This window comes from Lepisosteus platostomus, chromosome 8 (genome assembly GCF_059453375.1).
Source record: "Lepisosteus platostomus isolate fLepPlt1 chromosome 8, fLepPlt1.hap1, whole genome shotgun sequence".
NCBI lineage: Eukaryota > Metazoa > Chordata > Actinopteri > Semionotiformes > Lepisosteidae > Lepisosteus > Lepisosteus platostomus.
Window position 1 is genome coordinate 17,410,909 of NC_142618.1, and position 14,797 is coordinate 17,425,705.

The 14,797-nt window shown below is 43.8% G+C and overlaps 11 non-coding genes across 11 annotated transcripts; 5 read left to right on the plus strand and 6 right to left on the minus strand.

Moving 5' to 3' along the window:
• Window positions 1–433: 433 nt before the first annotated feature.
• Window positions 434–521, plus strand: trnay-gua (transfer RNA tyrosine (anticodon GUA)). Its single transcript is given in 2 exon segments — window positions 434–470; window positions 486–521. It is a non-coding gene; the product is annotated as a tRNA-Tyr (tRNA).
• Window positions 522–1,443: 922 nt separating this feature from the next.
• Window positions 1,444–1,516, minus strand: trnaa-agc (transfer RNA alanine (anticodon AGC)). Its single transcript has one exon. It is a non-coding gene; the product is annotated as a tRNA-Ala (tRNA).
• Window positions 1,517–2,697: 1,181 nt separating this feature from the next.
• On the plus strand, window positions 2,698–2,785 carry trnay-gua (transfer RNA tyrosine (anticodon GUA)). Its single transcript is given in 2 exon segments — window positions 2,698–2,734; window positions 2,750–2,785. It is a non-coding gene; the product is annotated as a tRNA-Tyr (tRNA).
• Window positions 2,786–3,020: 235 nt separating this feature from the next.
• Window positions 3,021–3,092, plus strand: trnaa-ugc (transfer RNA alanine (anticodon UGC)). The gene has a single exon. It is a non-coding gene; the product is annotated as a tRNA-Ala (tRNA).
• A 536-nt stretch (window positions 3,093–3,628) lies between these two features.
• On the minus strand, window positions 3,629–3,699 carry trnag-ccc (transfer RNA glycine (anticodon CCC)). Its single transcript has one exon. It is a non-coding gene; the product is annotated as a tRNA-Gly (tRNA).
• Window positions 3,700–4,637: 938 nt separating this feature from the next.
• trnaa-agc (transfer RNA alanine (anticodon AGC)) lies at window positions 4,638–4,710 on the minus strand. The gene has a single exon. It is a non-coding gene; the product is annotated as a tRNA-Ala (tRNA).
• A 417-nt stretch (window positions 4,711–5,127) lies between these two features.
• On the plus strand, window positions 5,128–5,199 carry trnaq-cug (transfer RNA glutamine (anticodon CUG)). Its single transcript has one exon. It is a non-coding gene; the product is annotated as a tRNA-Gln (tRNA).
• Window positions 5,200–5,796: 597 nt separating this feature from the next.
• On the plus strand, window positions 5,797–5,869 carry trnar-acg (transfer RNA arginine (anticodon ACG)). Its single transcript has one exon. It is a non-coding gene; the product is annotated as a tRNA-Arg (tRNA).
• Window positions 5,870–8,520: 2,651 nt separating this feature from the next.
• trnaa-agc (transfer RNA alanine (anticodon AGC)) lies at window positions 8,521–8,593 on the minus strand. Its single transcript has one exon. It is a non-coding gene; the product is annotated as a tRNA-Ala (tRNA).
• A 232-nt stretch (window positions 8,594–8,825) lies between these two features.
• On the minus strand, window positions 8,826–8,896 carry trnag-ccc (transfer RNA glycine (anticodon CCC)). Its single transcript has one exon. It is a non-coding gene; the product is annotated as a tRNA-Gly (tRNA).
• Window positions 8,897–13,753: 4,857 nt separating this feature from the next.
• On the minus strand, window positions 13,754–13,825 carry trnae-cuc (transfer RNA glutamic acid (anticodon CUC)). The gene has a single exon. It is a non-coding gene; the product is annotated as a tRNA-Glu (tRNA).
• Window positions 13,826–14,797: the final 972 nt, after the last annotated feature.

The following is a 14,797-nucleotide window of genomic DNA, read 5'->3' on the forward strand; positions in this document are numbered from 1 at the left end:
TGTTAGTAGGGGGTGCTCACCCTGTGGTCCATGTGGGTCCTAATGCCCCAGTATAGTGATGGGGACACTACACTGTAAACAGGCACTGTCCTTTGGATGAGATGTTAAACTGAGGTGTAAACCTTATCGTTCCCCATTGGCCCTTACCAATTATGGCCTCCTAATAATCCCCATCTATGAATTGGCTTCATTACTCTGCTCTCCTCTGTTCTAGCGCACTATGGCTGCCGTCGCATCATCCAGGTGGATGCTGCACATTGGTGGTGGTGGAGGGGAGTCCCCATTAGTGTAAAGTGCTTTGAGTGGAGTGTCCAGAAAAGCGTTATATAAGTGTAAGCAATTATTATTATTGGCCTTGACTTAACGGATAGATGCAAAGAAATGCCTGGTGACTCTTTTTGTTCTTATTACTAAGTTCTTATTGGCTAGTTGTCCTTCGATAGCTCAGTTGGTAGAGCGGAGGACTGTAGTGGGACTTATTAAGAATCCTTAGGTCACCGGTTCAAATCCGGTTTGAAGGAAAAGAAGTGTTCTTTTATTGTTGTCTGGATCAATCTCTTGAAAATTAAAAATACCCATCTCAGAAGTTGGTCGAAAGCTTAATAAAGGCTGAAGCAAACGCTCCCGGTGTTGGTTGTCCTCAAGTGTGATTGTCCCGTTTTTACCAAAGTATCCAGTGTGTCGACTCTCCTTCCTACAATAGGTAATAGGTGCTCACCCTGTGGTCCATGTGGGTCCTAATGCCCCAGTATAGTGATGGGGACACTACACTGTAAACAGGCACTGTCCTTCGGATGAGATGTAAAACTGAGGTGTAAACCTTATCTCCTGTCCAAGTTCCCCATTGGCCCTTACCAATTATGGCCTCCTAATAATCCCCATCTATGAATTGGCTTCATTACTCTGCTCTCCTCTGTTCTGGTGCACTATGGCTGCTGTCGCATCATCCAGGTGGATGCTGCACATTGGTGGTGGTGGAGGGGAGTCCCCATTAGTGTAAAGTGCTTTGAGTGGAGTGTCCAGAAAAGTGCTATATAAGTGTAAGCAATTATTATTATTGGCCTTGACTTAACGGATAGATGCAAAGAAATGCCTGGTGACTTTTTTTGTTCTTATTACGCATAATTCGCTGATAGTATTTTTTCTTACCCGTTTGTTTACTACAAACCACGGAGATGCTGTAAGTGGAAGAAGCGGTAGAAATTTGAAAGCACCTAAAGCCCGCTAATTGCCGATACAGAAACACATTATTAATGAGAATTGCTTAGTATTCTAAGGACAATCACTTTAAACCTTACGTATCTACGTGTAAGAACCAGCTAAACAAAATGTTAAAACATAACGTACTATTTCAAACTGGACAAAGGGATTCCCTTCATTAACACTGCTCTGAGCTGTGAAATTTCAACTTCCGTGCTCGCTGTTTGGGGATACAAAACGGATTGGAGAATGCGGGCATCGATCCCGCTACCTCTCGCATGCTAAGCGAGCGCTCTACCATTTGAGCTAATTCCCCTCTGCGCCTGAGGCCCTCTCTTTTCAGTCATGCTAGTTTTAGCCAATCAACGTTCGTCTTGCTACCACACTTGACCAATCAAGAGTGCAGATTCTCAATCTGGGTCAATTTCGCCCAATCGTCGCCCCAACTCCTACCATGATGCGGGCAGAGTTTAGCCAATCACGTCTGGGAGGACTGTTGACTTGTTTACCCGTCTCCTGTCGCTCCCGCACCTCGAACTGGGAGTCCGGGAGATTCGTGTTTCCCCTCTGTATTCCCAAATTAAATACTTGGATGAATCGTAGAATTACTGTTTCTCCTTGCTTTTTATTTTCCACGGCATCATCGTTTCATCATCCCGAGTGCATTGCTGGGAAAGAAATACTTGTTAATTGAAACATACTCCTTTTTTAACAATTTGCTAACCTGCAGTTTTCTTTGAACAGATGTTGGTAAATGTAAAAAAAATGTTTAGTAAAATGTTATTGTAAAGGGTTTCCTGAAGTGAGATTAACACGTGTTTTATTTACTGTTATTTCTTTAGTCTCGGGTGTTTTTATTTGTAATCGTGCCCTGAAGATCCCAACAAAAAGAAAAGTGTTCAGTTCCACACTGCTGTGATATGATACTCCTCAAAGTCAGAACAGTACCGGAGCGCCCCGTCCTAAACGCTGGACTGACTTCTGAAACCTCACCCAAGCTTTTGCCAGGCTGATTCTGTCTCACACCCTCGACAAGAACGGTGAGGTCTCTTTTTTGTGCACATGTATCTCAGGCGGACACCTGTGTCTCTGCTGCTCTCAGCACCAGCCCCTCTCCGTGTGGAGCAGGACACACTGTGTTCTGAGGTCAAGAACCTGAGCGAGCCGGCAGCTCGCTGCACTATTTGATCTGATCCTCATAGCTGGACACGGGGCGGTATAGGAATGAACTCACGAAATGTTTGTCTCCAGCCACTCGCTGTAAAGTGTTGAAATTTCTATTAAGAGTGTTCCCATATTACAACAAAAATTACGCGTACCCGTGAAGTCAAATTACAGAGGATCTTGCATGATACCACTACACCACTGACACCAGAAACGCTGAAACAAGACTGCAGAAACGAGTTAAAAACCTGACGTCGAACTGAGATTGAAATGACCAGGAACACCGCACGAATTTGGGCCGAAAGTGTGAGAAAAGAAGAACTCGTCGTCGTCCCTTCGATAGCTCAGTTGGTAGAGCGGAGGACTGTAGTGGAAATCGCTGGGAATCCTTAGGTCGCTGGTTCGAATCCGGCTCGAAGGAAGGAATTGTTTTATTTTTCTCTGGATCAATCTCTTGAAAATTAAAAATAGCGCATCTCAGCGGTTGGTCGAAAGCTTAATAAAGGCTGAAGCAAATGCTCCCAGTGTTGGTTGTCCTAAAGTGTGATTGTCCCGTTTTTACCGAAGTATCCAGTGTGTCGACTCGCCCTGATAGCCCCAGTCAGTGACTGGTAATCACAAACTCAATGAATCAACCGCAGAGAGATGAGCCTGTCGGGGATGTAGCTCAGTGGTAGAGCGCATGCTTTGCATGTATGAGGCCCTGGGTTCAATCCCCGGCATCTCCAATCAGGTTTTTGTTAAATGTGATATCTATCCTTCCTACACTAGGTAAGACACGTTGTGGGCAGTTTTGTTTTCACGTTGCGATCCAAAGAGCCTGAGATGCCCAGTCCGACAGTAACCGAACCGGAATGAGCTCATACTCGCTCCCTGTGCTGAAACAGACTTAGCGCTTCCCCAAGCACCGTCTAGAGCTGCTGGATAGGGCTCTGCGTCCTACTGCTCCTGTCTGCCAGCAGTGACTTTGACAAAAGGCTAAAAAATACTTGTGCTCTTTCAACCTTCTGGCAACGGCCGGCGAGACTGCAGTAGGCACAGGGTGGAGACACCCGCTGGTCCACCTTCTGTAAGTTTCACACTAAGCAGTAGCCTGATTCTTTAATCAATTGACCTGAATTGAAATCTATTTTTTTGTTTTGCTTTATAATGGTGTAAAACCACTATAGAGTCTTGTAACAAACTGCATACGTAATCCATGAACAGGATTAAAATAAGAAGATTTTATGTTACTTTGTGAAGGTTTAAAAAGGCATCACTTTTATGCGCCAGCCGGGAATCGAACCCGGGTCGCAAGAATGGGAATCTTGCATGATACCACTACACCACTGGCGCACCTGAGATATGTCTCCACACGACTACTTTAACGCTCTTTCCTCTTTCAACAAATGGCCAAGAGCAGGGCTCAGATGCACAGCTGCTACAGTACATCATAAACGTAGACAGGTATCCATGCAGTTCCATGGTGTAATGGTTAGCACTCTGGACTCTGAATCCAGCGATCCGAGTTGGATCGCACCTAGATCTTCACGGAGTGCACTGAGTGTTAAGAAGAAGCTGAAAGTTAGAATACGTTTGCATTTCAATGTGTTAAGAACATTTTCGGATTCACTACCACTATTAATGTGATTTGTGTTACGGTCCGTGGTTGGAGTGTTATTTGTTTTTCTAATTGCTCTCGCCTCTTTTCCCAGGTGTTGCCAATTCATTAATGAAGTAGCCGAGGCGGGAGCATTTAAAGGGCAGCCCTGAGAGCTCGGATACGAGGAACGGAGATAGTGAAGGTGTGTGGTTTTTGGGACGGGGAAATAGCATGAGATTAGCCAGGGCATTACCTGGGCAATACCTTAACGTTTCAATGTCCGAACTGTCAGAAGCATTTTAGTGTATTAATGTAATTAACATCTGATAATTCACTCCCTGCCTGGTGACTTTTTTGTTTTTATTACGCGTAATTCGCTGATAGTATTTTTTCTTACCCGTTTGTTTACTACAAACCACGGAGATGCTGTAAGTGGAAGAAGCGGTAGAAATTTGAAAGCACCTAAAGCCCGCTAATTGCCGACACAGAAACACATTATTAATGAGAATTGCTTAGTAATCTAAGGACAATCACTTTAAACCTTACGTATCTACGTGTAAGAACCAGCTAAACAAAATGTTAAAACATAACGTACTATTTCAAACTGGACAAAGGGATTCCCTTCATTAACACTGCTCTGAGCTGTGAAATTTCAACTTCCGTGCTCGCTGTTTGGGGATACAAAACGGACTGGAGAATGCGGGCATCGATCCCGCTACCTCTCGCATGCTAAGCGAGCGCTCTACCATTTGAGCTAATTCCCCTATGCGTCAACACAATATCGGAGTGTCCCGTCCAAAACGCTGGACTGATTTCTGAACCCTCACCCAGGCTTTTGCCAGTCTGACACTGAATGTGTGTCAGTCTGACACACATTCTGTCTCACACCCTCGACAACAACGATGAGGTCTCCTTTTTGTGCGGATGTATGTCAGGTGGACACCTGTGTCTCTGCTGCTCTCAGCACCAGCCCCTCTCCGTGTGGAGCAGGACACTGTGTTCTGAGGTCAAGAAACCTGAGCGAGCCGGCAGAGTAAAAAACCTGACGTCACTGGCTCACCTGAGAGATGAGTCTCCACACGACTACTTCAGCGCTCTTTCCTCTTTCCACAACTGGCCAAGAGCAGGGCTCAGATGCACCGCTGCTAGTGTACATCATAAACATAAACAAGTAGCCATTCGGTTCCATGGTGTAATGGTTAGCACTCTGGACTCTGAATCCAGCGATCCGAGTTCAAATCTCGGTTGGACCTGGGAGGTGTGTCCTTTCTTACATCTTTCTCAACCTAAACGGGTCAGCGTTTTGTAAATCTTAAGTGTAAAAAAAGAAACCTCTCATATGTCGTTAAGTTAAAATCGATCACTTCCTGAACGTATGTACGAAACTCTTGATTTCGGCTCTCATTGCTTCATTACAGGTGTGCTTTTAGGATTCCAGAGCCGTTCAGGTAATTTTCATTGATGAAGGAAGCTTTTTTTTCAGAATCTGTGATCTGCTCGCCCAACAGGGTCTGCTGTCCTTCTGATTTATGTTTAAAAGGTCACAACTGAATAATAATAAAGGTCACAACTTAAAAAATATCTCCAATTGCTCAACTGAGTGAAACAACAACAGGACCTAAGATTACACTAATTGAAGAGATAACTAAAGTCTGGAATACGTGACAGCTGTCACGTTTGCAAGAAAACGGTTTTTCTTTGATGTCGAAATCAAGCGGAGTTTCAACGTTACACATAGATTTCGACAAAATGTAGAAAACACCTGTATCAAGTTAGAAAAGTTGGAGCGGGGCGATGCCGTACTAGTAGCGGCACGGAGCTGACTGTGGTGCGGTGCAGCTCTATCAGCGGGGCCAGTGGCGCAATGGATAACGCGTCTGACTACGGATCAGAAGATTGTAGGTTCGACTCCTACCTGGCTCGTCTTTCTTTTAAACACATCGGGCTGCTCACTAGCACATTGCCTTCTGTTCGTTGTTGGTAGCCTTAACCAATCAAGACCCGTATAGCTAACAAGAATTGTCCAATCACAGTGTCCGCTCTCATTTTAGGTAGTTTTCGCCCAATCACAGCGCTCCTTGCTGCCAAGATATGGGTCTGGAGTTCGGCCAAGCAGGTGCTGGTTTGACACTCACACATTTACTAATATGTAAATAAAGGTTTGTCGATTTCAGTGTTTTGTGTTTTTACTAGTTCCATTCTTAGTTGACTTTATGGTTTTGATTTTGAGGCTTTATAATATTAAGTCTGTCTTTCTCATTTATCTTCGTCTTGTAAAGTTTGAAAACCCATGTAACTGTGCTATAAATGTGTGCGGGGACACTCATCTGTTTATACTAGCAGTAACTAGAAAAATGTGTGAACTTTGCTCCAAAATCCGGTTATAAAATCGTATTAGCTTAAAAATAATGTATAAGGATGCCACAATAACAAAACAACAGCCTTATATAATGCTGAAAAAAAAGAAGAGAGAAAAAACACAACGTTTCGGCCGTGGAGCCTTCTTCAGGTTTTCTTCTCTTCTTTTTTTCAGCATGGAATAAACCTATTTTTCCTTTGCAGCCTTCCCATGCTGACGCAGCTACCCCCCTGAACTAGCCTTATATAATGAGGGGTTCCTGCTCGTCTATGAGGCTGGGGGGTTTTCCTCTTTTACATTTTAGCGCTTTGAGAAGCCACCTTTAAAGGCGCTATATAAAATAAAGTTTATTATTATTATTATTATTATTATTACATTTTGCCAAATCATCGAGAACTTCTCTGTTTTCAACTCCCGAAAAAGGCACCGTAGCTGTATTTTGACAGTAACACTTTCGAAGTTACTGCTAGTATAAACAGATGAGTGTCCCCGCACACATTTATAGCACAGTTACATGGGTTTTCAAACTTTACAAGACGAAGATAAATGAGAAAGACAGACTTAATATTATAAAGCCTCAAAATCAAAACCATAAAGTCAACTAAGAATGGAACTAGTAAAAACACAAAACACTGAAATCGACAAACCTTTATTTACATATTAGTAAATGTGTGAGTGTCAAACCAGCACCTGCTTGGCCGAACTCCAGACCCATATCTTGGCAGCAAGGAGCGCTGTGATTGGGCGAAAACTACCTAAAATGAGAGCGGACACTGTGATTGGACAATTCTTGTTAGCTATACGGGTCTTGATTGGTTAAGGCTACCAACAACGAACAGAAGGCAATGTGCTAGTGAGCAGCCCGATGTGTTTAAAAGAAAGACGAGCCAGGTAGGAGACAGGGAGAAGAAACACATTTACTCACCTAGGTCTTCACGAAGTGCACTGAGTGCTAAGAAGAAGTTGAAAATGAGAAAGTTAGAATACGTTTGCATTTCAATGTGTTAAAAACATTTTCGGATTCACTACAACTATTAATGTGATTTGTGTTACGGTCCGTGGTTGGAGTGTTATTTTTTGTTCCAATTGTTCTCTCCTCTTTTCCCAGGTGTTGCCAATTCATTAATTAAGTAGCTGAGGTGGGAGCATTCAAAGGGCAGCCCTGAGAGCTCGGATACGAGGAACGGAGATAGTGAAGGTGTGTGGTTTTTGGGACGGATTAGCCAGGGCATTACCTGGGCAATACCTTAACGTTTCAATGTCCGAACTGTCAGAAGCATTTTAGTGTATTAATGTAATTAACATCTGATAATTCACTCCCTGCTTGATCATTTGAATGCCGGCAGCCATATCACCCTGCAACTCACAACTGGCAACCCACTGAAGCTAAGCAGGTGTGAGCCTGGTCAGTACCTGGATGAGAGACCTTCTGGGGAAAACTAAGGTTGATACTGGAGGAGGTGTTAGTAGGACCAGCAGGGGGTGCTCACCCTGTGGTCCATGTGGGTCCTAATGCCCCAGTATAGTGATGGGGACACTACACTGTAAACAGGCACTGTCCTTTGGATGAGATGTAAAACTGAGGTGTAAACCTTATCTCCTGTCCAAGTTCCCCATTGGCCCTTACCAATTATGGCCTCCTAATAATCCCCATCTATGAATTGGCTTCATTACTCTGCTCTCCTCTGTTCTGGTGCACTATGGCTGCTGTCGCATCATCCAGGTGGATGCTGCACATTGGTGGTGGTGGAGGGGAGTCCCCATTAGTGTAAAGTGCTTTGAGTGGAGTGTCCAGAAAAGTGCTATATAAGTGTAAGCAATTATTATTATTGGCCTTGACTTAACGGATAGATGCAAAGAAATGCCTGGTGACTTTTTTTGTTCTTATTACGCATAATTCGCTGATAGTATTTTTTCTTACCCGTTTGTTTACTACAAACCACGGAGATGCTGTAAGTGGAAGAAGCGGTCGAAATTTGAAAGCACCTAAAGCCCGCTAATTGCCGACACAGAAACACATTATTAATGAGAATTGCTTAGTATTCTAAGGACAATCACTTTAAACCTTACGTATCTACGTGTAAGAACCAGCTAAACAAAATGTTAAAACATAACGTACTATTTCAAACTGGACAAAGGGATTCCCTTCATTAACACTGCTCTGAGCTGTGAAATTTCAACTTCCGTGCTCGCTGTTTGGGGATACAAAACGGATTGGAGAATGCGGGCATCGATCCCGCTACCTCTCGCATGCTAAGCGAGCGCTCTACCATTTGAGCTAATTCCCCTCTGTGCCTGAGGCCCTCTCTTTTCAGTCATGCTAGTTTTAGCCAATCAACGTTCGTCTTGCTACCACACTTGACCAATCAAGAGTGCAGATTCTCAATCTGGGTCAATTTCGCCCAATCGTCGCCCCAACTCCTACCATGATGCGGGCAGAGTTTAGCCAATCACGTCTGGGAGGACTGTTGACTTGTTAAATAAGAAGATTTTATGTTACTTTAAAAAGGCATCACTTTATGCGCCAGCCGGGAATCGAACCCGGGTCGCAAGAATGGGAATCTTGCATGATACCACTACACCACTGGCGCACCTGACATAACTTAAAAATATCTCCAACTGCTCAACTGAGTGAAACAACAACAGGACCTAAGATTACACTAATTGAAGAGATAACTAAAGTCTGGAATACGTGACAGCTGTCACGTTTGCAAGAAAACGGTTTTTCTTTGATGTCGAAATCAAGCGGAGTTTCAACGTTACACATAGATTTCGACAAAATGTAGAAAGCACCTGTATCCAAGTTAGAACAGTTGGGCGGGATGACTAGTACTAGTAGGGAAGCTCACTGTGATGCGGTGCAACTCTATCAGCGGGGCCAGTAGATAACGCGGACTGGACTGCGGATCAGAAGGTTGTAGGTCCGACCTTTTTTTAAACACATCGGGCTGCTCACTAGCACATTGCCTTCTTTTCATTGTTGGTAGCCTTAACCAATCAAGACCCGCATCGCTAACAAGAATTGTCCAATCACAGTGTCCGCTCTCATTTAAGGTAGTTTTCGCCCAATCACAGCGCTCCTTGCTGCCAAGATATGGATTTGGAGTTCAGCCAAGCAAGTGCTGGTTTGACACTCACATGGTTTTTCAATTTAGACGCGCCAGGAGTACCGATTGCTCTATCTTCGTTCTTTGTCCGCTTTAAAATATTCTTCTTATTTGCGAGCTATCTGTCATACAAACAGAAATCGGTGCGCGGTATTTTAACACACCTGGTGTTTGGATTCAGTGGGAGCTACTTCTGCTTCGTATTCAAAAATGGATAATATGTAAATAAAGGTTTGTCGATTTCAGTGTTTTGTGTTTTTACTAGTTCCCTACTTAGTTGACTTTATGGTTTTGATTTTGAGTCTTTATAATATTAAGTCTGTCTTTCTCATTTATCTTCGTCTTGTAAAGTTTGAAAACCCATGTAACTGGGCTATAAATGTGCGCGGGGACACTCATCTGTTTATACTAGCAGTAACTTCGAAAGTGTTACTGTCAAAATACAGCTACGGTGCCTTTTTCGGGAGTTGAAAACAGAGAAGTTCTCGATGATTTGGCAAAATGTAAAAGAGGAAAACACCCCCAGCGTCATAGACGAGCAGGAACCCCTCATTATATAATAATAATAATAATAATAATAATAATAAACTTTATTTTATATAGCGCCTTTAAAGGTGGCTTCTCAAAGCGCTTTACAGGATGACAATAACAATAAATAAGAAGACTACAACAATAAATAAGAAAATTTCACAAGACAGGACACAATTATAATTACAACAATACAACAATAACAATAGAGGAGACCGTGGAAGATGGTATTAAGAAGAGCAGAGGGGTGAAGAATGGAACCAGTTAAGTAAAGGCTTTTCTGAAAAGGAGGGTTTTGAGTCTGGATTTGAAGGAGTTTAGAGAAGGTGACTCTCTAATATCCTTGGGCAAGGAGTTCCAGAGCTTGGGGGCATAGCAGGAGAAGGCCCTGTCGCCCATACAATGTAGACGGGCTTGGGGGACAGTAAGGAGGGCAGAATTTGAAGAGCGGAGGTTGCGAGGTGGGGAGTAGGGCGATAAAAGTTCAGACAGGTATTGAGGTGCCAAGCCATGTAAAGCCTTGTAGGTGAGCATGAGGATTTTAAAGTCTACGCGGAATTTGACCGGAAGCCAGTGCAAGGACTCCAGGATAGGAGTAATGTGAACACTTGCACTAGATCTGGTCAGGATTCTGGCTGCTGAATTTTGGACATACTGCAGCTTGTTCAGAGTAGATTTAGATACCCCAGGGAGCAGAGCATTGCAGTAGTCAATTCGAGAGAATACAAATATGTTGATCAGCTTTTCAGCCACAGTTAATGATAGCATAGGGCGTAGTCTTGCGATATTTCTAAGGTGAAAAAAAGATGTTTTGACAGTATGCTGTACATGTGGGTCGAATGTTAAGCCAGAATCGAATATAACCCCAAGGTTTTTCAATTTTGATTGGAGCTCAAGTACAGAGCCATCTACAGACAAGGTTACAGGACTGGCTTTACGAAGTTGATGGGGGGTACCAATAAGCATGACTTCAGTCTTGTCACAGTTAAGATGAAGGAAGTTTTGAGTCATCCAAATTTTTATGTCAGAGATGCAATTAGATAGAATAGAGACAGCCACATCAGTGTCGGGTTTGGTATGGATGTATATTTGAGTATCGTCAGCGTAAAAATGAAAGCTGAGGCCATGTGATCTTAAAAGCTGACCAAGTGAGAACATGTAAATGCTGAAGAGCAAGGGGCCCAGTATTGAGCCCTGAGGGACACCAGACTTGACAAGACCAATTTCAGACCTGTACCCATTGAGAGAGACAAAGTGACAGCGATCAGTGAGGTAAGACTTAAACCATTTGAGGGCAGTGTCAGAGACTCCAAACACAGTCTCGAGACGAGAAAGCAAGATGTTATGGTCAACAGTGTCAAAGGCAGCACTGAGATCAAGAAGGATGAGTATGGAAAGAGAACCAGAATCAGAAGCTATTAGGAGATCGTTGGTGACTTTGACTAGGGCGGTTTCTGTGCTGTGAAGTTGACGGAAGCCAGATTGGAGGGGTTCGAAAAGGTTGTTTGTCATGAGGTGGTTATGTAACTGAAGTGTGACAGCACGTTCTAGAATTTTAGAGAGAAAGGGTAAGTTGGAGATGGGGCGAAAGTTGTTAAGATTGTCGAGAGCCATGTTAGGCTTCTTTGGCACTGGGGTAATAGCAGCAGTTTTGAGGACCGTTGGTACAATGCCGGTGCTCAAGGATTCATGTATTATATTGAGGACAATGGGACAGAGAGAAGAGAAACAGGACTGGAATAAAGTGGTGGGAATGGGATCTAAAATAGATGTGGTGGGTTTCATGCGCGTAACTAGTTTGTTTAGGGATGCTGAGTCAAGAAGAGAGAAGCTGGAGAGACGGGAACCAGAGAAGTTGGATGAGGAGGGAGGAGGTGTGGAAATTATATCCGTAGTGGAGAGAATGTGATATAAGGCTAGTTCAGGGGGGTAGCTGCGTCAGCATGGGAAGGCTGCAAAGGAAAAATAGGTTTATTCCATGCTGAAAAAAAGAAGAGAAGAAAACCCGAAGAAGGCTCCACGGCCGAAACGTTGTGTTTTTTCTCTCTTCTTTTTTTTTCAACATTATATAAGGCTGTTGTTTTGTTATTGTGGCATCCTTATACATTATTTTTAAGCTAATACGATTTTATAACCGGATTTTGGAGCAAAGTTCACACATTGATGATTTTTTCTTCTTCAGATTCCTGTACTTAACGCCAACAAAAAACCTCTCTGGGGAAAAACCACTTACAACAGGTGTACAGTGAGTCTGGTCTTACACAGCATGTTAAACATAGCAGATACAAGTTTAACAAACGCTCCCGCAACAAGTAATACCCACCTATCACCGTTCACTCCCGTCACTATTTCAGTTACCCTCTTTCCTCACTTCCCCGCTCACTCTGGCGGGTTCTCCTCGAGTTCGCGTTATTTCACTGCTAGTCTCCACTCGGTTTTTGATCTTCTAGCCTGCCCCTCGATTTCAACCTTGTTTTGAGTTTTGGTTGCTGCTCTCTGGTTGTCTTTCTCGTTTTCCGACCTTCTTGCTTGCTTCCTGGTATACGTTTTGCTTGGCGATTTGGATTGGTGTTCCCTCTCTCTCCTGAGTCCTGCACAGGATCCATACTTCCTACCTGCACGTTCCTACAATCAATCTCCAAATCGCTAAAAACTCACACTGAAGAGCTCGGTCTCTTAGACACGTCCGGACTCGCTCCCAACCACCACCCTGCTGGTCTGAGAGAATGATCTCCTAAAATCTGAAAACGAAAATAAGTCACGGAAAAATAATCCCACAAACACCTTCAAGTATCAAGACGTCTCGCTATGCAACAAGGTCTTTGTGCCAAGCAGATCTTATTTTCACTTTCTTACACACAGCAGCTCTGAGTGTCGCTGCTGTCGCTACACAGACTTCGACGTCACACAGACACCGGAGTCTCACGCAGACAAATTAAACACGCAGAAGATCTCGTTACGGATCTTTAAAGGTTGCTCACAAGCCAGCGGTTCCAGTGATCCGAGTTCAAATCTCGGACAGCAATTATCCAGTTAAATTGCGGTGAAGTGCTCTTCCACGCGACTATTTCAGAGCTCTCTCCTCTCACAAATGACCCAGAGCGCTGGAGCGGAGTATCTGGAGCCCGATGGTTCTGTCATGGTAAAACATGCTATCGAAGGAACGGAGGGTGGAGCTTTTCTCACAAGTTCAGCATAATGTACTGATGTATGGTCAGCCAGGGAGAAAGAGAAGGAATTTAGGCGTAAAGTAAGGAGGGCTAAGACGGATCTTAAAAACAAAGTTGAGCAGAACCGTTCCTGCTGCGGTATAATCCGCAGTGTTATCTATTGAAATACTGTACAATAAATAGTGTGAAAGAACTATTTCATGTTACAACATATCTTTCTCTTTTTTGTGTACTCTTTTTGGTGAAATCTTCAACATACAGCTTGTGTTGTGCCGTTTTTTGTTCGTGCTCATTTTTGTAGTTTTGCACTTATGCACCACCGTAAAGAAATTTTTGCGGTGTACAAACAGTCCACAAATTGTAATAGCAACATTTGCTATCTTAACTGGAAGGGTATGTTTCCACGCGTCTACTTTAGCGCTCTTCAACTCGTCACATAACAACTTTGGTTTAAAGAGACGTTATTTTAAAACACAAAATGTAGAAAACACGTGTATCCAAGTCGATGACTTCAGCGCTCTTTCCTCTCACAAACGACCCAGAGCGGAGGAGCGGAGTATCTGCAGCTCGAATGTTATTTTGTGGTGATAGTTAACAGACGTGATTCAAGTAGGTATCTGCGTCAGGAGGGAAAAGGAGTCACTTCCCTGACCGGGAATCGAACCCGGGCCGCGGCGGTGAGAGCGCCGAATCCTAACCACTAGACCACCAGGGAGACGGTCTGCTGTCTCACTGTGTGTGAAGAGAAGACAGCTGGGATTCTCGCCGGTGATCTTAATAGGACACAGAAAGCGACAGACTGTGCAGCGACAGCAGCGACACTGAGAGCTGCTGTGTGTAAGAAAGAGAAAATAAGATCTGCTTGGTACAAAATGCGTACCGAGACGCTTTGAGACTCGAAAGTATTTGAGGGATTATTTTTCCGTGGCTTGTTTTCGCTTTCAGATTTTAGGAGATCATTCTCTCAGCACCTAGGGAGATGGCCGACAGCGAGTCCGGCGTGTCTGAGAGACCGATCCCCACGGAAAGTGACGCTTTATTGATACAATTGACGCAGGAGCACAAGGGAAGACCCCACATGTGAGAATCCGCCCACAAGTAAACTTAGTTCTCTTCAGGAGCTCACATGCTGCTGATGATATTTGCGTGTAAAACAGATTTTCTTCTTGTATTTAGATACAAAGACTCGAGTTCAACGGTCCTTTTGTGCGTCTCGGGTGAGTCCGTTTCTAACAAAACTCTTCAGTGTTTTAGTTTTTAGTGGGATGGAAGCACCGTATCGGACTAACAGAAATAATCCAGTTAAACCGCAGTGAAGTGCTCTTCCACATGACTACTTCACTACATGACTAGTGGTGGAGTGGTGACTCTGCACCTGTGGCTGGAAGGTTGCTGGTTCAAATCCTGTGATTGGTAGAGGAATCCTACTCTGTTGGGCTCCTGAGCAAGGCCCTTCACCCCAACTGCTCAGTGACTGTTAAGCGGGAGTGCGGGCAAGTCTATGAGACTGAAAGTGGATGGAACTGTTCATAGGGCTTAGGTGGTTGGTTCCATGGTGTAATGGTTAGCACTCTGGACTCCACTGATCTAAGTCTCAATCTTGGTGGAACCTGCCCTGTCCACCTGTCTTACTATTTAATTGGTGAGTGTTTTGTTAATCATAGTTGTATAAATGAAACCTTTAATA